The 22,161-nt window shown below is 46.4% G+C and overlaps 1 protein-coding gene and 1 pseudogene across 1 annotated transcript in view; one reads left to right on the top strand and one right to left on the bottom strand.

Annotated features, from left to right (window-relative positions):
• Nucleotides 1–22,161, bottom strand: part of LOC119161633 (frequenin-1) — a 1,172,367-nt gene that overhangs the window by 382,676 nt on the left and 767,530 nt on the right. The window lies entirely within an intron of this gene.
• Nucleotides 17,137–17,255, top strand: LOC119162426 (5S ribosomal RNA; annotated as a pseudogene).

The raw sequence follows: 22,161 nt of genomic DNA on the forward strand, positions 1-22,161 counted from the left end.
ATTGAAAGAATCTTGATTCACTGAAACAATGAGCAGATACGCACTGAACACATAATGCTAACCTTTGACAGATGTGCGCTCCCTACCACACTCGATGCAGGCTACACCAAACTTGCGTGAGGCCGTACATCCCAAACCCTCGGCGATGATTTAAGTGCCAGTGGTATGGACATGGAACCCAGACATGCCGGGGAAAGCAGACAGGTTCCAAATGGAGCTTCGATAGGCACAAGTCTGACGATTGTCAATCATCTCCACATTGTGTGAAATGTGATGAAAATAAAAAAAAACATAAAAAACAAAAAACATAAAAACTAAATCAAAGAAAACATAACATTTTGTGAAGCAAGGAACCGTCTGTCATACCCTGATCACACCAGTATTTCCGAGGTGGTGTGCAACGGGGGGTACTGCCACAAGTGCCTCGGCAGTCTACTGCGGCCGCCAACAGTAGCCCAGTAGTCACTTCGTCCACCCCCACCCCTCCCCCCAGGTGGCTGCTGCAGTGGCCGCGCCACCAACTTCAAAAGTGGGTCTGCAGGCTTCGGCTGAACAGGCCCAAAGCTGAATCGAATTCTAAGGCCAGAGACGCAAGTCTGTGTGCCCGGTCCTCGACCTTTCAGTGCCTCAGAGAAAGCAATGGAAACGGATGGACGAACACTAGCGTCGTCGGCGCCCAAAGATCAGTGCTCCTTTTAGAGCAATAAGAAAGGGAAACATCCCATAACAGCTCCAATAAAGGGGTCGGTAAACATGAAGGGTAGCCTCCCTTTAACATATATTTTATGACATTCATCTGAACACAGGACACATAAATTTCTTCTCAATATGACCACAGAAATACTGCATTGAAATTCCAGAGCCCTATTCAATAACCTAGATGATATCAAAGACTTGCTAAACGAGTATCAGCTAAAAGTGTTCTGTGTTCAAGAAGCTCAATTAAAGTGAACTCATGTGAATTTTTTATATCAATATGTTGTTTTTCGTAAAGACCGAAATGGTGGCCATTTCTCGTCTGGAGGTGTGGCCATCAGTGCACAAAGAAGCGTAGCATACCAACACATTCCGCTACAAAGCTCTTTTGAGGTTGTGGCTGTTCGCGCTATTTTACGCACTAATTTGATAACTATCTCTTTCATTTATATACCCCCTGGGGAATCGTTAAATAATATAGAGTTTGAAGAGCTGATTCATCAGCTACCAGAACCGTATGTTTTATTTGGAGATTTTAATGTTCACAGTTTGTTATGGCATGATACCAGATGTGATCCGAGAGGTCGCGTTATAGAAAACTTTCTTCTTTCATCTGGAACATGTCTGTTCAATGAGGCAGAGCCAACATACTACAGTACCACACTCAATACATATTCATGCATAGATTTAGCCATTGGTTCACCATCACTCCTACCTTACCTAAATTGAAAAGTTGTTAATGATACACAAGAAATTGACCATTTTCCGACCTTTTTACAAACAAGACAACGGATGACCGACCTTTTTATCCTAAAAAGTGGAACTTTCGTTGTGCGAACTGTCCGAAATTTATATAGCTATGTACACTACGCCTCGAAGAGGTGGACCATTTGGGTATAGAAGAGATGGCCAACTATATCTCCCAGTGTATCCTCACTTGCGCTAAAAAGTGCTTACCGCAGTCTAGCAATACTAAGGTCAACGCAAAGCCATGGTGAAATCGGGAGGGTAAAATTGCCAAAAAACAGCAAAACAAAGCATGGAGGACTTTTTCTCGCTATCCATTAATAAAAAACGTGATAAACTTGAAAATTTTCAAACTGAATTGCAGGTGTATTCGCCGTATAGCCAAGTGGGAAAGCTGGACACACTACATATCCTCAATAAACTCCTAGACAGATGCCAGCAAGGTATATAATAGGGTGCATGAACCTAAAGTACAAGACCCAAATTCTTTCGCTTTAGTGAATTACAGTGGTGCTACAATAAACGAACAGGCAAATGTTCTCGGCAAGCACTTCGAGAAAATATCAAACTCAGAAAATCACGCTGCTAAGTTCTTACGCCACAAAAGCATAGCTGAAAGTGTACCTCTGCGCCCGAACAAGCCTGTATCAGAAGGGTACAATAAACCACTAACACTACATGAATTTGAGCTTGCCTTTGGTTTCTGTGGAAGTTCTGTCCCTGGCTCCGATACAATTACTAATGAAATGATCAGAAATCTCCCTGATGAAACCCTAAAATGCATTTTAGTACTTTACAACAGTATTTTCAATACTGGCAATGTACCTTCTGCTTACAAAGAGGCAATGGTCTTCCTACCAATCCTTAATGGTGACAAAGATCCTTTTTCAGTAAATATTTACAGGCTTTTTGCACTCACAAGCTGCCTACTCGAAGCGTTTAAAAAAATTATTAACCGTCGCTTGGTCCATTACTCAGAATACAACGGTATATTGGACCAGTGCCAGTCTGGCTTCCGTACAGGTATATCCACAACAGACAATCTTGTTCTCCTCGAGTCATATATATGTGACGCATTTGTACACAATCAATACTGTCTTTCTGTTTTCTTTGATTTCGAGAAGGCATTAGATACTGCCTTGCGATATGGAATGCTGCAATACCTATCGTCCTATGAAATATGCGGCCGGCTGATTACCATCGTAAGAGATTACCTGTTTGAAAAGAAGTTTCGTGTAAGAATAGGCAGCGTGTTATCACGCACATTTTTTCAAGAAAGTGGACTGCCGTAGGGTGGAATATTAGGCTGCACGCTTTTTATAGTTCAAATGACCTGTTTTCGCTCTGTTATTCTTCCTACGATATTGTACTCGGTATATGTAGATGACTTCCAAATCAGTTTCAAATCTTGTAACTTGACTGTATGCGAACGCCAGATACAATCAAGTGTTAACCACCTTGCGAATTGGGCTGATGAGAATAGTTTTAAGTTCAACGCTAGTGCGCTTCTTTTCAGATGAAGAGGTGTACATCCGGACACTTGCATACCAATGAATGGACAAAACTTAGTCATCGCGAAAGAACCAAAATTCCTAGGTGTAATTTTCGATTCCAAACTCACCTTCATCCAGTACATGAAACAGCTGAAGGTAAAATGTCTCAAGATCATAAATATGTTAAATATATTATCGCATCAGTCATGGGGGACGGATAGTCACTCTTTCATATCTCTTTTTCAAAGCCTGGTTTTGTCACGCATAGACTATGGATGCATAGTATATCAGTCAGCTACAAAGACAGCACTCAAAATGTTGTACCCTGTATACCACTTAGGTATCCGGCTGGCACTTGGTGCATTCAGTACCAGCCCTGTCGAAAGCCTTTATGCAGAGTCAGATCGGTGGCCGCAGGACTATCAGCGCACATACCTAGGAATCACTTATGCAGTAAAAATCATATCCCAGAAGCAGCACCCATGCAAAGCATTTATGAATAGTCTGTGCAGTACTCCATTATATGCGCAACCGTCCTTCTATTACCCCACTGCTTCCGTTGGCAATAAGGCTTGTAGTATAAAAACTTAGAATTCGTTTCGATGAATGACAGAGAGGTGACCACGCTGAACACATTCCCCCTTGGCAGCAGTGTTTGGTTACTTGTGACTGGTCTTTCAAAGACCTCAAAAATTGTTTAAGTGCGTTAATTAAGCAACAATGCTTGGCCCTAGAGCACAATTATTCTGCAGCCGCATTCTTCTATATAAACACATAAACGCATAAACACCTTCACATAAACACATAAACACCTTTTGACAGGCACTGATTCACCTACATGTATTTACTGCGAAACGAGTCAAACTGTTTTGTATGTTCTGATTGAATTCCCTAAGCTTTACCAAGCACGACTGACCCATTTCAGGGAGCTCTACCGGTATCATATCCCACTTCATCCCGAGATGTTTCTATCACTTCATGCCGTGTTTGACTTTAATAGGCTTCTTCATTATTTCAGGAAAGTCAAATTTTTAACAATGATATCAGTCCATCCTGACACCAGACTGAGCCTCTCGTGTGAGGTACCACCCTGTGCAAAAACACACGTATGTCTGAGCCTTCCCAGTTCTTGCTCAGGCAAGGACTTCGACCGTGATGGTCTTGGACATTGTCGACTGATCTATCGTCACAGATATTCATCGCCAAGGAAATGAAGATTGTTTAACAAAGTTACATTCTTTTAAATGCACTGTGTTTTAGATATTTCATAGATATTCACTACACATCATTTGTTTTTATTTTTAGACAAATCACCTGAAACGAAACAATGATTGTACTGGCGCTCTTTGGCCTTAGATGTCGTTGTGCGAATAAAACCTGATAATAATAATAATAATAATATTAATTGTAATAGCACCTGCTCTTTGCCAAATCGTTTCTCGAATATGATTGCAAATGACCTCAATCCTGCGCAAGCCCACGACATCCATTGCCTTGTCGCGTCATATACCGACATTGTTTTTTATTTTGACGACAGACCTCCAGGGCAAGTATCTACCGTTTAGCACTAAATAAACACTTGCGACGCCAGTCCTATTCGCCGACGCCCCTATCGTGTCTCCCACACTAAGCGCAGAGTTATCGAAACGGAAGTTGACAAAACGCTCAACAAAGGTGTCATAGAACCATCAAGTAGTCCTTGGGCCTCTCCTGTCGTCCTGGTGAAGAAAAGGGACGGTACGTGGCACTTCTGCGTTGACTATCACCACCTCAACAAGATCACGCGAAAAGACGTATACCCGCTACCGCGCATCGATGACGCGCTGGACTGCCTGCACGGTGCTACAGACTTCTCGTCTATTGATCTTCAGTCGGCTACTGGCAGATTTCTGTCGAGGAGATGAATCGCGAGAAAACGGCCCTCATTACACCGGATGGTTTAAATCAGTTTAACGTCATGCCTTTTGGGCTATGTAACACACCTGCCACATTCGTACAAATTATGGACTCTCTCCTACGTGGTTATAAGTGGTCAACTTGTCTCTGTTACTTAGACGATGAGATAGTCTTTTCATCTACTTTTGATAGCCACCTGACCCGTCTCGATGCCATTCTCGCAGTGTTCAGTACAGCTGGGCTACAACGCATTTCCAAGAAATGTCAATTTGGCCGCCGTCAGGTCGCCAATCTGGGCCATCTTGTAAACGCCTATGGCGTCCCACCAGATCCCGAAAAAACATGCGCCATCCGTAGCTTTCCGGTGCCCCGTTCTACATCCGACGTCTGAAGCTTCATCGGCTTATGTTAGTACTTTCGTCGTTTTGTGAAAAACTTTGCTGACGTTGCCAGGCCATTCACAGATTTGTTGAAGAAGGATACCACATTCTCATGGGGTCCAGAGCAGGCTCAAGCGTTCACCGTTCTCATCGGCTACTTAACTACGCCCCCCATACTTGCCCACTTTAATCCTTCTGCTGCCACAGAAGTTCGCACCGACGCCAGTGGCCACGGTGTCGGCGCCGTTCTCGCTCAGTGGCACCACGGCAGACAGTGCGTGATAGCTTGCGCCAGTCACCTGCTTTATCCCCCTGACAGGAATTATTCCATCCCTGACAGAGAGTGTTTAATTTCAGTTCCGGTCATCGCCAAGTTCCGGTCATATTTCTATGGTCGCATATTCTGCGTTGTTACGGACCACCACGCCCTCTTCTGGCTTACTTCTCTGAAGGACCCAACTGGACGTGTGGGCAGCAGGGCTCTGAGGCTTCAGCAATTTTCGTTTAATGTCAGCTACAAGTCTGGTCGTTTGCACAAGGACGCAGACTGTCTTTTTGTTATCTGGTGGATCCTCCTGATCCCGTTGCGCCTGAGCTCGAGAGTAGCGTAATGGCATTTACTTGCATCAGCGATATGCGCATTGAACCACGACGGGATGAGTCAGTGCGCACTATCATCGAAGCCATCCAGTCTAACAGCCATGACGCTGAATCCTGTGTGTTCGTGCTGCATGACGGCCTCCTCTAAGGTCGCAACGTCAGCACTGAAATCTCTGAGCTTCTTCTCATTTTTTGTCGTCTACGGCCTGCCCTACTTGAACAACTTCATGCCGCACACACAGCGGGACACCTCGGTGTGTCCCGCACATACAACCGCCTGCGACGTCGGTTCTTCTCACCAGGACTGTACTGCAGCGTGCGTCAATATGTCACCACTGGCGACCTCTTCCAGCGCTGGCAAAGACCTTCTTTGCAGCCAGCTGGATATCTTCACCCAATTGAAGTCTCCTCTGTACCATTTCATTACGTGGGACTCGACCTTCTTGGCACTTTTCCGACAACGACACGAGGAAATTAATGGATCGCCGTCGCCACAGTTTATGCGACTTGTTACGCGATAACAAAGGTCATGCCAGTTAGTTGTGCCACTGACATCGCGTATTCTATTCTTCATGACGTCTTCTTACACAATGGTGCACCTCGACAACTTCTTACGGGTCGCGGCCGCTCTTTCTTGTTCAAAGTCGTCGACGACCTCTTTAGATCGTGTGCCACAGCCCATAAGCATACTACCGCCTACCACCGTCAAACTAATGGCCAACCCGAACGTCTCAACCGCACGCTCATAGAAATGCTTTCAATGTACCTCTCCGATGGTCATCGTGACTGGGACACCAAGTTGGCCTCTGCGACTTTCGCATATAATTTCTCTCGACATGTCACTACGAGATTCTTACTTTTTTATCTTTTGTAAGGTCGCGACCCCCTATTGCTATTTGAAACCACCTTGCCTCTCAAGCCATCTGCTTCCAAGTACGCTTCTTAAGCCATTAATTGGGCTCACATGGCTCGTCAAGCTGTCCCGTCTCTTCTCACCAGGTCACAGGATATACAAAAATCTCGCTACGACTATCGGCATCGTAATATAACGTTTGCCCCAGGTGACCGCGTGCTCCTCTGGTCCCCATGTCACCATGTTGGTCTCTCTGAAAAACGTTTCTCATGATACGCAGGACCCCAGCTAGTCTTACGTCAAGTTAGTGACGTCAACTACGAGATAGTGCCATTGCACTCCAATACGTCACCAAGTTCGTCACTTGTTGACATTGTCCATGTTTCGCGCATGATACCCTACTTGTGTCGCTCTTCTCCGGACTCACGCGGAGACGGCGCTCCAATGGCCGGGGGTCCTGTTGCGGAGATAAAGTAAAGGAAGAGCGTTGGCACAAACAGCTGACAGGCGCGCATATGTGCCAATCAGCCATTGTTACTCTTGGTTGTGATTTTTTCTCTGTAAATGCATTTTGTACAGAATTCACCAACTCGTATCAATATGTACAGAAAACCATGGTTTATCTTCATTAGTATGAAAGGTAACCGTCGGAATGAACATATTGTAATGGGGAAAAAAGACAGAGAGAAGGTATCTAGTCGGAGCAGCTGGAAGACGACGACCATGAAGAGCTGAGCCCGCGACGGTAACTGACACCCTTGAAACCTGGCAGTTGGGTTTAGTCAATATACCGCTTATAATTGGTGGAGGTGCGGGGTAGTCTTCGAAGCTGAAACTATGAAGTCGCACCTTACCTTCAGCGCCAGCAATGCCGGAAGAATCCTCCACCCAAGGTACCTCCCAATTTCCCCCTTCTGCATGTCACGGCGTGTGGCCGCTGCGTCAAGCAGCGTGTTTCAGCGGCGCTGACGGCCAAGACGTTGAGGAGCAGCCGGCTACTTACCACATGGCTACTTTCAAGATGAGCGCAGCGAACAACTGGGACGATGCGGCTAAGTTGACTTGTGTAAGCTTTTACTTGTCAGGCGTCGCTATTTTCTGGTTGTGCGATCACAAAGCCGACATTACCAGGTAGAATTGGTTAAAGACCGCCTTTTCACAAGTCTTGAACCGCCCTGCGGTGCGAAAACTCTGCGCAGAACAACGACTTCGTGAGGGTGCTTAACAGCCAGGAGAGACCTTTACCAGTTATATTGAAGTTGTTGACTTGTGCAAGCGGCCCTCGCCGCGGTGGTCTAGGGGCGGAAGCACTCCGCTGCTGACCCGTAGATAGCGGGATCTAATGACGCCGGCAGCGGCTGGATTTTCGATGGAGGCGAAAACGCTGTAGGCCCGTGTGCTCAGATTTGGGCTCACGTTGAAGAACCCCAGGTGGTTGAAATTTCCGAAGTCCTCCACTACGGCATCTCTAATAATCATATGGTGGTCTTTTGACGTTAAACTTCACATACCTTTTGAAGTTAAACTTCACATGCAAGCGTGTAAATACAGTGATGCTCGAAGCCGGCAAAATCAAACAAATTCGGAAGGGCATAATCGATGGCGCATTTCGAATGTTGTTAGCCAAGTACCCACAAACCGTAGCCGATCTCGTCGGCTTGTGCCAGAGTTTTGACGAATTGAGCACCACGGCCAAACACGGCAATCTCTGGAACAACGTGAACCGATCGTTGCCTTGACTCTCGGAGACCATAATGACATGTTGGCTCGCATATAGCAGTTCATGCGTGAGGAGGTTGCTCGGGAGCTCTCCATTTTATTAAGCATGCCCGAACCTTTACAAACGCATCCTTTGGCCCCAGTGATTCTGGCCCCAGCCATAAGGCACGTCCTACAAGATGAGTTAGCTGACGCTGTGCCTTTCACTCGTTCACTACCACTGGAGGCCACACCCTTGACGTATACGTTGCAGCCAGAGCATATCAATAGCCCACTTAAGGTACCTCACTGGTCCCTGTTTGGTCATCACCAGCTCCGTTGAGCCGACCACTCGCGGCGTTTCCGAATCAGTGGCGCAACGCAGACAACTGCCCTATTTGCTATTTTTGCGGTTACGTACGCCCGTCATGTGGCTAGCTTCTGCCGTCGCCGCCCTCCAGTTCACAACGACACCATGAAAAGATTGTCGCATGCCTCTCGGCGCTTTAACGACACGGCTTGTCCACAAGATTCTTTGTTAGCCGACTGCCCCTCCCCTCAGTCAGTCACTAATCTCTTTCTCTCCGCCTTCGCTTGCTGTCACCTAAGCGCGGGGTGGTCTGCAAGGCAGGAACGCGCTTCGGCTCACCCACGCCTTCGTGACTAGCCGGATCCTCTACGCCGTCCCATATCTTCGCACTAACGAGCAAGAAGACGAAAGAATAGATGCCATCATTCGTAGGGCTACTAAAAGAGCTCTGGATCTCCAGGTGGCCACTTCCAACGCCAAACTAAAGGCGTTAGATGTGCTCAACTCCTACCAGGAATGTAATTTAGAAGTGTGGCAGCTTGGGCTAGTTGGTATGGCATGACGATAGTTATAGGACGAGAACAAAACGACGACACAGAGCGCTCGTGTTTTTCGTGTCCTTCTTGTCTCTGTGTCGTCGTTTTGTTCTCGCACTATAACTATCGCCCTACCAGGAGTTGCGGGAGGCTCACCTTATGAATCAATATATGTGGCTCGTGCAGACGGTTCCCGTGCGCCGCCTGCTGAACCGCTTACATATACAGCACACTTGCACTGCAGAGGAAGCGGAGCGTATTCCGGAACTGTGGCGGCATATGCTCTCGATCTCTCCACTCCCCAGTAACATGGATAAGCCCACACACGAAAGCAGAAGACAGGCACGGGCTCGGACGCTTGAGAGGCAACACGGCTCCCGACCTGGTGTATTCTACGTAGATATAGCAGGGCCTTCGCCCACGAGATTTTACGCTGCCTGTGTAGTTCACCGGGAAAAGCATGTCAATGGGCTTTCGTTCCCAGCACAAAATCCAGAGCGCGCTGAGCAAGTCGCGGTAGCGCTTGCTGCTGCAGACCCCAACTCTAAAGTTATCATCACGGACTCCCGGAAAGCATGTGCTCATTACTTGGTAGGAGAGATATCCCCCCTAGGCAGCCAAATTCTAAAACGGGCTCTCGCTGATCCAGCCCCGAAACGCATCGTATGGGCTCCTGGCCATCAGCGCTTACGAGGTAATAAGGCCGCTGACGCGGCCGCCCGAGCGCTTACCCACCGGGCTCCTCACCTTGGCTCTTATGACTCGGAGGCCAATACACCGCTGCTGCGGTTCAAAGAAATTCTGACCTATTATCGCGACACTCACCGCCTTTACCCGGCTCCTGCAAAGGGGCTGAATAAGGCGGAAGAGTGAACTCTAAGGCGCCTGCAGACAGGTACTCTACTCTGTCCTGCACTCCTAAAACATTTCGACGCGAACACAGATGGGCGGTGCCCGAATTGTGGAGAGGCGTGTAATATCTTCCACATGGTATGGGCATGTCCGAAAAATCCCCACCTACCCCCTTCCCCTACCCCTTCCCGAGAGGCATGGGAGACTGCCCTCCTCAACTGCTCATCACTAGAGTCTCAACGGGCTCTGGTGAGACGGGCGCGAGTAGGGGCCTCGTTATGCGGCGTCCCGGACTAAGGACGCCGACCATGTAGCGTGGTGATGCTTTGGCCCCGTACCTCTCTTTTTTATAATGAATGTTTTTCATCATCATCATCATGGTGGTTTTGGGGCGTTAAACTCCACATACCAATCAATCACTTGTGCAAGCTGGTAAATACAGGGATGCTTGAAGCTGGCAAAATCAAACAAATTCTGAAAGGCATATTCGATGACGCATTTCAAATATTGTTAGCCAAACACCCACAAACCGTAGCCGATCTCGTCGGCTTGTGCCAGAGTTTTGACGAATTGAGCAACGTGGCCAAACACGGCGGTCTCTCTAACAGCGTGTCTCGATCGTGCTCTTGACTATCGGAGACCATAATGACATGTTGGCTCTCATATAGCAGTTCATGCGTGAGGAAGTTGCTCGGGAGCTCTCTATTTTATCGAGCATGCCCGAACCTTTACAAACGCATCCTCTGGCCCCAGATAATCTGGCCCCGGCCATAAGGCACGTCCTACAAGATGAGGTAGCTGACGATGTGCCTTTCACTCGTTCACCACCTCTGGAGGCCCCACTCTCGACGTATGCGCAAGACGTTGCAGCCAGAGCATCTCGACAGCCCACTTATGGTACCTCACTGGTCCCTGTTTGGTCATCACCAGCTCCGTTTAGCTGACAACTCGCGGCATTTCCGAATCAGTGCCGCAACGCAGACAACTGCCCTATTTGCTATTTTTGCGGTTACGTACGCAGGACATGTCGCTCGCTTCTGCCATCGCTGCCCTCCCGTTCACAACGACATCATGCTAAGATCGTCACACGCCTCTCGGCGCTTTAACAACACGGCATGTCCACAAGAATCTTCTTTATCCGACCGCTTCCCCCACCTCAGTCAGTCACTGATCTCTATATCTCCGCCATCGCTCGCTGTCCCCTATGCGCCGTCGACCCTGCCCTTCAGACGCGGAAAACTAGATGCCGCAGTTCACGAGGCTCGAACTGCGTCGTCGTTTGAAAGAATCAAGTCCTCGCATTTTCTGAGAAACCCCGTTGACGTTTCTGTGGATGAACACCATACTCTTGCGCTTGTGGGCACTGGTGATGCCGTTTCAGTAATCGATTTAAGACTTTGCCGTCTGCTTCCGAAGGTTAGCATGACGCCAAAGGAATTGTCCCTCTGTACTGCCAGTGCTCACCATATACGACCATCAGCTACCCGTACCGCTCGCATTTTTATCCAAGATGTTTTGTATACCGTTGAATTTTTTGTCCTACAAGCGTAATCTCTTGATGTGATCCTCGACTGGCGTTTCCTATCTCTTTATCATGCGGTTATCGACTCTGCTCGCGAAGTAGTGTACTGTGCTTCGTGTACCTCGTCTCTGGATTTTGCGTTGAACAAGCTATTTGTTGCCGACGACATCGACACTTCACCGACTAGCGAAGCTTTTTTTCGCGTGTCTTGTGCCGATGTGTTTAAGTCTGCAGTGTGGTTTATGCCTTCCCAAACATTCCCGTGTCGCACAAGCCTCGCGCTGCTGTTTGCTCTCCTAGATATTTCGGCGGGCGCTACCTGTTTGTTTGTCACGAATTCCTTGCCGTCTCCCACAACCTTGCGCCGTGAAGAATGTATTGTAACATCCCAAGACTTAAACGTTCCCTCGATTTTCAGCCTTGATTGTGAAAGTGAATTACAGCTGACGCCATAATGCACTTACGCCATCTTTCCGTTCGCCTGTTCACGCAAACATTAATTTATTTGGACTCTTAATCGATGACGAACTTGAAGAACCCCACCGCGACAAGCTTCTAGAACTCCTTCACCAGTTTGGCGGCTCGTTCATTTCCCAGCAGACGTCCTTAGGTCGAACGCACACCGTTTTACATTACATTAACACCGGCTACCGAACGTCTTTGCGACACCGTCGCTACCGTATCCTGTTGAGCGTCGTGTGATTACCGAACAAGTGGCCGGCATGCTTTAACATGGTGTCTATTGGCCGTCCAGCAATTTCTGGTCTTAACCTGAGGTGCTTGTAAAAAAAAGGGACGGCTCAATTTGCTTCTGCGTTGATTACCTTCATTTAAACAAAGTTACGCCCAAATACGTATGCCCTTTGCCGCGCATTGATGTTGCCCTGGGCTGCTAGAGAGGCGCTAAAATCTTCGCATCACTATACTTGTGGTCCGGTTATGGGCAGGTCTCCATGGCGCCATCAGATCATCCAAAAACTGTTTTTGTGACACCCGATTCGCTATAGAAACCTAATGTAACGCCATATGGCCTTTCTAATGCGCCAGCAACACTTGAAAGGATGATGGATAGCGTTTTGGGCTAAACTGGAAGACATGCCTATGTTACTCAGAAGTTGTTTTCCTCCCTGGTTTCGACAACCACCTCCATCGTACCGGCCTCTCCCAAAAGTTCGCACCTAAGTACAGTGGTCCTTGCCGCATCGTTCACTGCACATTACCGGTCAAGTACGCCGTCGAACCAGTGACACCTACCAATGACAGATGATGCCGTGGTCGTGAGACAGTTCACATCAGCCGCTTAAAACCTTACTATGATTCCCTTGTGCATGCTTTGCCCTGAGTCAACAGAATTACTCCTCTTCACCACTGGGGTAACTGTAGTGGGGAAGCGAGAGAGCGACAATATCTAGTCGGAGCAGCTAGAAGAGGAGGACGACGAAAAGCTGAGCCCGTGACAGTGACTGACGCCCCTGAAACCTAGCAGTTCGTTTAAGTCAATAAACCAACTTATATTATCAATCAGTATATCTAATTATTTCTGAAAATTATGAAGTTTTCATGTACTGTGCGAGTGTGAAAAATCTGTTTGTACTTCAAAGAAAAGTGTTAAGGTCTTCGTTTATTAAATCGTAGTTGCTCCTATCGTAAAAGAATAATTTTTAGCGAATGTAAACATTAGAGCAGAACTGAATGCGAATTGGACATGTTTAAGGTTATGGTTACTGATTTCTGGCAGGGAACTAATAGATGAATTGTTTTCAAGACTGTTGGTTAGTATGTTTGTTGTTGCTTTTAGTGTGATCTTGTTAAAGAGCTCGTTCCGCAGAAATTGCATTACCGGCATCGGTGTTGACGTCGGCGCCATTGATTATCAGTGAGCAATCATCCTACGCGTGACCTAAAAATTAAAAACGATGCAAATAAATTGAATAAATATTACCGAGCAGAGTGGAGACCAAACCAGGGTAGTTTGGGTTCGAGTTGGGATTGAACCCGGGTAATTTGAGTATCAAGCGGATGTTCTATCACACGGCCGCTCCTCTGCTTGTTAAAACAGTTAAAAGTTCTTCTTCTGCCTGCAGTGAAAGTACCTTTCAGGCTTCGAAAGAACACGCGTCCTGTATACATACTTCACAATGCAACATAAAATATTGCAGTAATAATGCGTGATACAAGCAATATTGCCAACAGGCGTCAGAATATGCGAATAATAAAATGGCTTCGTGTTTGAAAGCCCGTAACCCACTGCACAAGGCACACATGCTACTGCACTTATTCCTTTAAGGCCATGTATTGCGGGTGCATAACACATTCCTAAAGGTTCCATTCACCAAGCTTTTGAAAAAGCACTAGGAACAGGATGTTGCTATCTCGTTCAACTCCTAATAACGAAGCTTTAGGGTACACTAATGTTTGTGTAACGCATGTTGGTTCCGTGACTTGGTTGTAAGGAAGCCTCACGTAAGGAGAGGATGCGGTCAAAGGAAAGGAACGTTTCGTTGTTTGGGCCTAATTGACTGAAGTTAAAACTTGAACATAAGTCAATAAAAATTTTAGCCTCAGCAAGACATGGTAATGAGTAGGTGCCTAGAATAGTTACCCGGTCTTCGAATGGCATAAAGTCTCCGAAGAGAAGGATGCGAGCGTCGGGGTTAGATTTAGGATTTCAGATTTTTGATTGGTACGAATACAAGATAGTGACATGTGTTTAGTATACAAAAAGAGGTCCCAAAGCCAAAGACTGTATAGAGACCTCCCTTTGAGGGCAAATTGAGGTAAAACACTGTTAGAGGCAACATAAGCAATAATCAAATTTACAAACTAAGCATAATTTTAACAGAACATTGAAATATATATATATATACATACATACCAAAGGAAAGCAAACATAAAAGAAAACCAAATGAATAATTAAATATTGTGAAGAATATAACTGAAAAAGAATACAAAAAGCTGTAAGCTGTAATGCATAACATGTGGACATTCAAACAAGGTTGCACTATGGTAAGAAACATTAAAACTAGGCATGCATATTGTGTGATTTTAGTTTTTTTTGTTGTAGTAATGCAAGTTTCTAGCATTTTTATAACATACGGTATTGTGTTTCAAAATGCTATAGATGAAAATTCAGTACGTATACGCCATAATTAGTACGTACCTTAGGCAAAAAGATGTTATTGTTACGTAGAAATCTAATATTACTATGAGCAACAAGGTCGGAAGATGAGAAGCAGATAAGAGGTAGTGTCTTGGTTATGTATTTGTAGAATATGATACCTAAGTTGTAATTGAGGAGCTCTCAATTGGTCAAAATGTTGTCATCATGAAGTAGGCATTTACCGTTAGAAAAACGTGAACTGTTAGTAATGATTCTTATGGATTGGTTCTCTAGTACTTGAAGGCGAGCCAAATGAGTGTTATAGGTGTTACCCCAGCACATTATGCCATACCTAATATGAGAATGAACGAATGAATAGTAGAGTGACAGTAACGTGGAACGTGCAAAGTATGGATGAGTTTTAGTCAGAGCGCGGATGCCGTATGCTATTTTCTTTTTGATGTCATAAATATGATCTATGTATTTCAAGTTAGAGTCGAGATAAATTCCGAGAAAAAAAGCGCAGGGACTGGGAAAAATAGAGTGCGAGCCAAAAGTCAACGAAGGAAAGGATGCTGAATATTTTTGATGCGTTGAAAATACTGCAAACTTAGTCTTGGTTGCGTTAATAGTTAACAAGTTAGCACTGCACCAACTTGAAACATTTTTCAAGTCAGTGCTTAGCTTGTCTACGAGAAGTGAAATGCTTTTGTCAGAAGTAAATATGGTAGTTTCATCAGCATACAAAATGGAATTAGTGAAGAACAGACAGTTAGGAAAATCATTTATATAAATTAAAAACAGGAGCAGTCCTAAAGTGGATCCTTAAGGGACACCAATATTAGTAGATAATTCCTTAGAATATACACTAGAAATGAACGCAAGTTGAACGCGGTTATGCAGGTAGCTTTTTAGTAACGCGTGGTAGTGCCTCGTCGCGTAAAAGCCGTGCTGACGCGTTCCGACTCTCGGCCAGCATGGGCTTGGTGCTGTTTCTAAGCTGTCTGCGTAGACTGTCTACCTACTGCCTAAGCATTGGAACACAGCCTAAGTCGTTACCAGGCTCTGTGTGACCCGAAAAATGCGATCGATTTTACTGCAAGCGCAGAGTGGCGGCCGCTGTGCGAGACCCGCGACAGGCTCCTAGAGCGGTGACTGTTCGCTCTAGTGGAATTTGCGAGAATTGGAAAAATTCGCTTACGGCAGATGCGGCAAAGCATCCAGTGATGTGGTGACAGGGGACGGCAGGGGCGGAGTCGAGAAGTGAACGCGCAGGTGGCGAGGTACGCGTGGGACTCGCTCTGACTCAGTGGTAACGACATCCGTCCACTCCCGGCTCACAAATTTCTCGCGCTACCTCCAACAAGTTCGCAATTGCAAATGTAGTGAAACGGCCTGTTCTTCGGGACGTCAAGATGAAAGATTTTCGCAAGAAGAGCATAATTTGGGAAGAAACTGCCGAGCTCCTTACATAAGTCGCATACTTCCAGAAGTAAAAGTTACTGTGAAATAAACTGTACATGTTCGCTGGTGAAGTCGAAGAGCCGCACTTCTCCTTTCATCGCTCTCAATAAGGCTTTTACCGGAGTGACAATGTGTGCACATGTCTTTATTTTTTATCTTTAATAATTTATGATTTTCTTCCTTGTTCATTCCACTTGTATCGCTGCTAACGCTGCTGTTGCACGACGCCCACCGCTTTTGTGGGCAGTGTTCTCCGCAGAAGGCGCTGGTTAAGCACTGTTTTCAGTGGTATTTAAAACCCACGCTTTCCTCCAAGTGTCCTTCTTTTGGCACCCCTGACCTGCCAGGTTCATCATCAATAGCCACTTGACTTTTACGCGTCTCTGCAATGATTGAACTAAGTGTAACGTGGCTTTTATAACAAACAGCATTAGCACTTTCTTTTTGTTTTTTTCCTGGCTTTTAAATGTACGGTTCTTGCCCCGTCGCGGTAGACTAGTGGCTAACGAACTCGGCTGCTGACTCGCAGGTCGCGGGATGAAATTGCGGCTGCGGTGGCTGCATTTCTGATGGAGGTGGAAACGTTGTAGGCCCGTGTGCTCAGATTTGGGTGCACGTTAAATAACCCCAGATGGTCGTGTTTTCTGGAGCCCTCCACTACGGCGTCTCTCATAATCATATGGTGGTTTTGTACGTTCAACCCCACATATTAATCAGTCAATGTATGGTTCTTGTTGCGCGCTCTTATATCTGGCCATGGAGAAGCACAAGAATGAGCTTGCTGGTATGGTTTTATTATACAGATGTTTCAGCTAGGTAAATGCTAGGAACTGCGAGTGTGTTTTGCGCAGCACTTCCCATCTTTCTTCTATTCATTGCTCTTGCTCTCAGCAATTTAGCTTTGGGAGACCGAATGAAGATTTTGTCAGCCCAGTATACATTCATCGCAAAATTCATAACTAAAGTTTTGTACCTGTTCGCTCGAGTCGGCCAGCAGCCATACCATGCTGAATGCACCGGTTGTCGTCCGATCACCGAAGCTAAGCAGCATTGGGCTCGGCCAGTACTTGGGAGGGAGACCACATGGGAACACCCAGTGCTGATAGCACCATATTTGCCCCGCTGTGATGGTTTAGTGGCTAAGGTACTCGGCTGCTGATCGGCAGATCGTGCGATCAAATCCCGGCTGCGGCGGCTGCATTTTCGATGGAGGCGGAATGGTTGTAGGCCCGTGTGCTCATATTTGGGTGCACGTTAAAGAACCTCAGGTGGTCGAAATTTCCGGAGTCCTTCACTATGGCGTCTCTCATAATCATATGGTGGTTTCAGGACGTTAACCCTCACGTATTAATTAATAAATCAATCAATCAATCAATCGCTCGAGTCGAAAGAAAAGTTTATATAAAAGTCTCAGTGGTAAGTTCTGGCCGTGTTTGTGGTCACCCTGTGACATATGCAAACACTCTCTTTATCGGGATTTTTCGAATGATCTACATCTATTTTGGCACTCAAATTTGTATGAATCCACCCTATTTAATAAGCCTCTTAGGTTTTTCAAAGATTCAAGAAACCACTTCAGGAAGAGTTTCACCAACGGTAGGTAGCATGGCATACGCGATACGCTAGTTGTCCCGGTTCTTTGGCTGCGGTATATACACTTTTGCACGGCCCAGGTCGGAGACTACGCAGTAATTCTTGCTTTGGAGGAAATTTGCGTCTATAATTTTCGCAGTGGTTAGCAGGAAAGCCCAAGTATCAGATCATTTCACACAACACACCTTTGCCATCGGAACACAGTGACATTCAATTGGTAGCCTCTGTCCATGTATTTTAGGTGCATGCCCCTAGGCATGTGTTGCTGCATTGGTGCCTGAAATCAACTCTTCTTTATTATCTACGTAGAGTATGTCATGCTTGTGGCCGAACATCTGTTTTCGCTCAGCTAGCCACGCATTCCGGCACGAGTGCCACGGAGAGCAGCTTGACAGTGTGGAAAGACCTGTCGACAGCCTGCAAAATTGAGCGCTGTGCAGTTGAATTGTTTCTCATGTGAAAAGCGTCGCAGAGGACGCGGACAAGTGAGCCTGGTTGGTAATGAGAATTAGAGGTGTTGTTAAAAAGGAGAACAAACAAAAATCCCCTGGTGAATGCCTTATTTCTCGAACCGTGACAGTAAGCTTCGCGCCCCCTTCTTGTTGAGTCACATCACAAGATTACTTTTCAGTGACCTGTGTGGAATGGTTCTTCTCAAGTTCATTGCCGTAGCACCCGTCCTTGCTCTCCCGTTTGTGTGAACCCTTTCAGCTATGCACTGTGTCACCGAATTTCATCGTTGCCCCGCCGTGGTGGCCTAGTGGCTAAAGTACTCGGCTGCTGTCCCGCAGGTTGCGGGTTCAAATCCCGGCTGCGGTGGCTGCATTTGCGATGGAGGCGGAAATGTACGCCCGTAAGCTCAGATTTGGGTGCATGTTAAAGAACGCCGGGTGGTCGAAATTTTCTGAGCCCTTCACTACGGCGTCTTTCATAATCATATGGTGGTTTCGGTAGGTAAACCTCACATATCAATCAATCAACCAAATTTCATCCTTTGTTAAACCAGCAACATTTGCTATGACGAGGAAGTACGGCGTGCCATGCGGCTCCTCTACGTGGGAGTAACATTCGATGAAAATGAAAAAAAGTAGGAATAATATCATTAAACTAAAAACGGCACCGCACACGATTGTCACTCCGGTGAAAACATCGCCGAAAGCAAAGAAAAGAAAACATCACCACTTCGACTTCACCAGTGAACATGGCCAGTTCAAGCGACGACTTTCACTTTATACAAGTATTCGACTTCTTTAAGGAGCTCGACCATTTCGTCCTAAAGATCGCTCTTCTCATGTTTGTTGCGGAAATACTCCACCTTGACATCCCAAACAAAAGGACGTTTCCCTACTTCTGCAATAGCCAACTCGGTGAAGGCAGCGCGAGACATTTGTGAGCCAGAGAGTGGACGGATGTCGTCTGCTACTCAATCAGAGCAATTTTTCAGTAAAACAAGATCCACCCTCGCAGCGCACGCAATCACTTCTCTACTCCGCCCCTGGCGTCAGGTGTCATCCGCGTCACTGGTCGCTCTGTCGCGTCTGCCGCGAGTGAATTTTTCCAACTCTGCCGATACTCACTAGAGCGCCCAGTCGCCGCTGTACTGAACTCGCTCGCTGGATTCCGTGCCGACCGGTAGTGCCTTCGCGATCTCCGAAGACAGCGTAGCTCTGATTGACTGGGTTGGTCTTACGCCACCTCCTGCCGCTGGTCCCTTACGACGACGACAGCGCAGCTCTGGCCGACTGGATTAGCCCTAACGCCATCTTCTGCCGCCGACAATAGCTCTCGCCAGGGGTGCCACGTCCTCGGACTCCTGCAAAAGTGTCCATCTTTCCTGTCTTGTTCTCACTTCCATCACTCCCTCTCTTTCCTCTCTCTCTATCTCTCTACCTTTTAGACCTATCGTTTTATTCAATTCTCAACCCCCATTCCTCGTGGGCTACCGTTGAGGTGTCCTCTCCCTAAGAGACAGTTTCGGGGCTCACTTTTCTCTTCTTTTCATTTATAATCACTTCCTTCCCACCAGCTGTAGGAAGCTGTTTTGGGCTCGAGGGGCACCTGCTGCTAAGTTCTTGGGGCAAAATCGCTCGCATGTGAAACGGACTGTAGACTTGAGAAGTAGTATTCCACGAACGTCACTGGAAAAGGATTTCCTCATGCGACTGAACAAGGAGGGGACGCAAAGCGTGCTGTCACAGTTGAGAGAAGGCATTGCCCACCGGCCTTTATGTTTTGTTTTCCCCTTCAACAAGGCCTCTAATATTCACTAAAACCCAGGCTCACTTGTCCGCGTACTCTACGGCGCCTTTTACGCGTGGATTATTCGCGCTACACAACGTTCAAGCTTGCAGGCTGTCGACAGGAACTGCAGCCCTGGCCAGCAACTCTCCGTGACACTCTGTACTATAATGCACGGCTGGCTGAGCAAGTTCGGTCGTGTGCACAACATTCACTGCTCAAATAACGAAGAACAGCTGTTAATTTCAGGCACCAGTGCAGCAACGCATGTCTAGAGGCATGCACCTAGAATTCAAGGCTGGAGGCTATCAGTAGAATGTCGCTATGTTCCGACAGTAAAGGTGTGTTGACTGAAATGATGTGATATTTGGCTTTCCTGCTCATCACTGCAGCATATATGGGCGCATATTACCGCTGGTACGAAAATTGCTGAGTAGTTCCTAATCGGGGCTGTGCACAAGTGTATACACAGCTGCCAAAGAACCGAAAGAACAAGCGTATCAGGTATAACATGCTACCTGTCATTGGTGAAACTCTGCCTGAAGTTGTTTACAGAATAATTGAAAAACCTAAGAGGCTTATTGTTTAGAGCGGAAGCATACAAATCTGCGCGCATAAAGAGATGCAGACAATTTGGTAAACCAAGATGAAGAGAGTGCTCGTACATGCCACTGGGTGACCTCAAACAAGGCCAAAGCTTACCACTGAGGTTTCTTACATAAACTTTTATTGTGACTTCGGTGAACAGGTATAAAAATTTACTTGTTCACTTGAAAAGGTATGTATACTGGACTGATAGAAACCACGTTCTACTATCCAAACTTCAATCACTGAAAGCAAGAGCAATCAATCGTAGAAACATGGAAAGTGATGTGCCAAACATGCTTGCAGGTCTTACGCGTTCACCTAGCTGTAGTTTATTAAAACTATAGCAGCAAACTCTTTTCTCCATGGCCAGTTATATGAGCACGCAACAAGAACAATACGTTAACAAGTCAGAAAAAAACAAAAAAGACTGCAAACGCTGTTTATATGTCATAAGAATCACGTTAAACGTTTTTCATTCAGTGTATGGATGCGCCACGGTACCAAAGAAAAGATACTTGGAGGAAAGCGTAGCTTTTAGATACCACAGAAACCAGCGTCTAACTGACGCCTTCCGCAAACAACACTGCCCGCCAGACCACGGCGCATGGAGGAAGGAAAGTATAGGAGATGCATGACGTCATATTCATGAAGCCGCCGCATCACAAATACCCACACTACCTCATAGCGTAAAAATAGATAAACACTTCGCGATTTCCGGCGAGCAGCCGCCGCAGCGGCCTTGGAAGCGGCGTTGGTGGCGTGGAAGCTGGTTGTATTCTCTGCCGGTAGCAAGTCAATTCATGAGTACTGCTTCTTTTGCGTGTTTTTTAGGAAAACTGTGCGATGCTCAGCTGTAGTATATACTCGGTGCGAATCGCGTGCACCGCCAGATGTACTTGATGGCAGTTTTCATGTATGTTCGCTTCACTGTTGATCAATAATGCATTGTATTTGCATGAGGAGCTCAAATCTGTACGCTCCGTTGGTTTTTACTGATTGTGTCAACTGAGAACACACACGAACTTTCGTTCTTAGTGTTGTAGGCGTCGTGTTGCGTTTGTAGAAGTTTTGTCGTTCATACAAAAGGACAATAAACCTATATAGTTATCGGACTAAATGTGTATGTATTGTACGGCGTCCGCTCGCTGCGTGTTAGTTGTGTGCGCACTGGAGTTACACACTTTACGTGCATGATAGCGTATAAAATACAGTAGTGCCTTCTTACCGACGTGAAGTACGTCAAACTCTAGGCTGGAATTGCATGAAATAGTTACGAAGCAATCTCTCAAAATCATGCATTGCCACACTGACACTATACACGAGCAAAGTTCTGCTAATCGGCCCGTAGATTGAGAAATCTGGCAAAGAAAAAAAAAGGCCTTACGGCGAGCAGAACGCGCAAGCCACTGCTAGGTGAGTTCGAATACGATGATGGGCTGAACGATTTTGTTTACGACACGTACCGGTGCTCTCTGCTGTTGCACAAAAACACTCCACGAAGTACTTCAGCGCGCCGCGCTCGGGACTACCACGCACGAACAGTCGCGTAAAGATGTGCTCGCAAAATTTTGCTGCATGCAAACCATACAATACGC

Source organism: Rhipicephalus microplus, chromosome X (genome assembly GCF_043290135.1).
Source record: "Rhipicephalus microplus isolate Deutch F79 chromosome X, USDA_Rmic, whole genome shotgun sequence".
NCBI classification, from domain to species: domain Eukaryota; kingdom Metazoa; phylum Arthropoda; class Arachnida; order Ixodida; family Ixodidae; genus Rhipicephalus; species Rhipicephalus microplus.